The 2,871-nt window shown below is 36.2% G+C and overlaps 1 long non-coding RNA gene across 1 annotated transcript; it reads right to left on the bottom strand.

The window, feature by feature from the left end:
• Positions 1–2,163: 2,163 nt before the first annotated feature.
• Positions 2,164–2,611, bottom strand: LOC141633169 (uncharacterized). Its single transcript, XR_012537965.1, has 3 exons — positions 2,538–2,611; positions 2,336–2,425; positions 2,164–2,228 (listed from the first exon to the last, which is right to left on the bottom strand). It is a non-coding gene; the product is annotated as an uncharacterized LOC141633169 (long non-coding RNA).
• Between the last annotated feature and the right edge of the window lie 260 nt (positions 2,612–2,871).

The raw sequence follows: 2,871 nt of genomic DNA, 5'->3' as shown, positions 1-2,871 counted from the left end.
ACTAATGAATCTGCTCATTTTTTGATATGTGAAATGGTAAAAAGTAAACTTTCAGCTATTGTCCAATAACTGATGATTTCCTAACTATGTACAAGAGACAAAAAGTGTGACTATTAACACGACTGTTGCACATGTTTTTCATGAAAATCGTACATATTAGTATTATTTGTGAAAAAACGCAGCGTAACATATTAATAAACAAAGATTCGCGAACTTAAGTTACATAGACAAAATCCTAATATTGTATGACATCTAATTATCTATTACCTGATGATTTCATTAGACACGATTGATTTCAATAGACACAAATGATATTGTATGACACTAAAAAAAAAAAAAACGGTTGTTGGTGGGTTGTTAAAGAATATATTATTAATATAGTATCACAATTGATGTTGTGTATATTAACGCGATTGGTGCACATGTTAACACGATTGATGCACATGTTATACATGATGAGCGTGTATATTAACACGATTGATGCACATGTTATACATGATGAGCGTACTTAGTAATGAAATAGGTTGGCCGATTCCTAGCCCATTGCCACATAGACACCACCATTTGTCTAAACACAAACAGACGGAATGAGATGCATATCCTACATATTATCCACAAAAAGTAGGGGCGATGCCCTTCCATTACAAACGGTCAAAACTATCATGATTCCATATCCAACGGGATGCCACAAATGAAAACAACATGAACCAAAGGCGTTTCAAAAGACGCCTTGTACTTAGAAAACAGATACACGAGATAACCGTAGTAAAGGAAGTTAATACAATGCAACAGAACCCCAATTACACCATCACAAAGTCCATAAGATGTACATGACTTTTACTAAGCCTACATGTCAGCCACAATCCTGCCAAGCGCAAAGCCGCTCCCATGCCTTTTAGTAAGCCTACATATCACACATGAGAAAAAAACAATGTAATCCTTGCACTTAAACATATGTGATCAGTTAAAACTAACGATAAAGACAAATGAAAAATGGGATTTATTTTGAATACCTTACGCTTGTTCTCCTGCCAACGTAACAATTTGAGCGCGACGTCCTTCCTAAATCCAGCCAACGCCTTGAAGTTGCTTTTGTCTTCCCACAGATCTCGGTTGCGTCCAGCTTCTAACCATTTGAGGACATGAACGCCGCAATCAAACCTTCACCAAACAAAACTAAAATAAGTACCAACACAGGCGGCCTTACTTTATCATCCGTGCACAAAACACCCCATGTCTAGCATACAAAAATCAAATAAAAACATGGGACATATCGTCGCGACGCACATACTGCATTAAATGTACCTAACAACTGACCTAGTGTGACATACTAAGCTGATAAGTAAATAAAAAAAGATGAGTACTTACAGATTTTGCTGTTGAGGAACAGTCAGAGTCGAAAACTTAGCTAGAGGCACCCCTACAAGATGCTTGTAGCCTTTGGACCGGCATAAGATCTGGAAGACATTACTAACCTGAAACAAAATGATACATTGAACCTATTAGTCATTAAACATCAAGGAAAGCATTATCTGAACTAAAACAATTATAATATTTTTAAAAATATACCACTTCCGCAGCAAGTTCAGTGTCAGCCCGGATATCCTTAGGACGTAGTGAGTTCAGAATATAGTTCGTCTTCATCTCCAGATCACACACAATAAGAAACCAGTGTTCGTTATCAATAATGGGTATAAAAATCTGTTGACAAAATTAAAAGACGTATGGTATGAATGAAATGGGTTTGATCTTCATAAACGAAAAAAATACAGTGTGATACATACCCACATTTTAGAAAGACAGAACAATATACTTACAGCTTTCACACACACCCCATCTATAGGCATATATGATGTTTTGATGTAATTGCGACCAAGATTTTTATCTCGTTGAGGATTGAGATGCTAGAATAGACAAACATATCGATTAGTAAGTCAAACATTCAAATTGATAATATTAAGTGAATCACGGATGAAAAGGGTAACACTCACACGTGCGGTAGATGAGATATACAACAAATCTGGCTTTAGCATAGTTGAATAGATCCTGAACATATCGATCACCTAAATTGAAAAAACGAGTGTTGTTCTATACTACATAAAAATAGAAAGAAACACGTACGAAAATTAAGAAGTCACCATACCATATCCGCAACCCACTTCCGGGGTTTCAAAGAGCACATGCCCTCCTTTGTTACTTGCCCAAAGCTTGTCTCGACGACTACGTCACTACAAAAATAACGTATACACCAACGAAAAAAAGCTTATTATGTGCTATTTCTAACAACACATATAAAGATGAAAAGGTAAACATACTAAAAAGGATGAAACATTACTCTTTAGCTGATTCTCCCGCACGTATAAGGAACACGTAGTCTAACAGGTGCGTATCAGTATATTCCACTTCTTGTACAGCCGCTTGTTTCCTTTAAAAAACGAAAAAGGATAATATATTTAGTAAGATTAACGATCACTTGCAAACAAAAAAGAAAACAAAAAAAAAGAAAAAAGAAGAAAAAGAAAAAAATGGGTGCTTACCCAGATTTGACGTTGAGACGCTTCGCAGCCATCAACACTTGTTTTGATAATTGATTCTGAGGGCACGACAAAACCGCAAAACAGTACTTCATCTTCTGTTTAAGAAGGATCTTGCCAATTGCAGCCCCTGATCTAGACTGGATGATTCAATATGTGAAACAATTGTTAATGAGAAAGTTGTGATTACTTATTTACTAAACGTACATAGCCAAAAAAAGGACGTATCTTACATTTATGATCTGAGATTTGAGCATTTGGCGGGACCCCGTATATGTCTCCATGTAACACATCAGATAAATGCCATCATCCACGACGTCAATCACATGCGTTTTGG

The sequence above is a fragment of the Silene latifolia genome, chromosome Y, assembly GCF_048544455.1.
Source record: "Silene latifolia isolate original U9 population chromosome Y, ASM4854445v1, whole genome shotgun sequence".
NCBI classification, from domain to species: domain Eukaryota; kingdom Viridiplantae; phylum Streptophyta; class Magnoliopsida; order Caryophyllales; family Caryophyllaceae; genus Silene; species Silene latifolia.
This window is presented reverse-complemented; position numbering and strand designations above follow the sequence as displayed.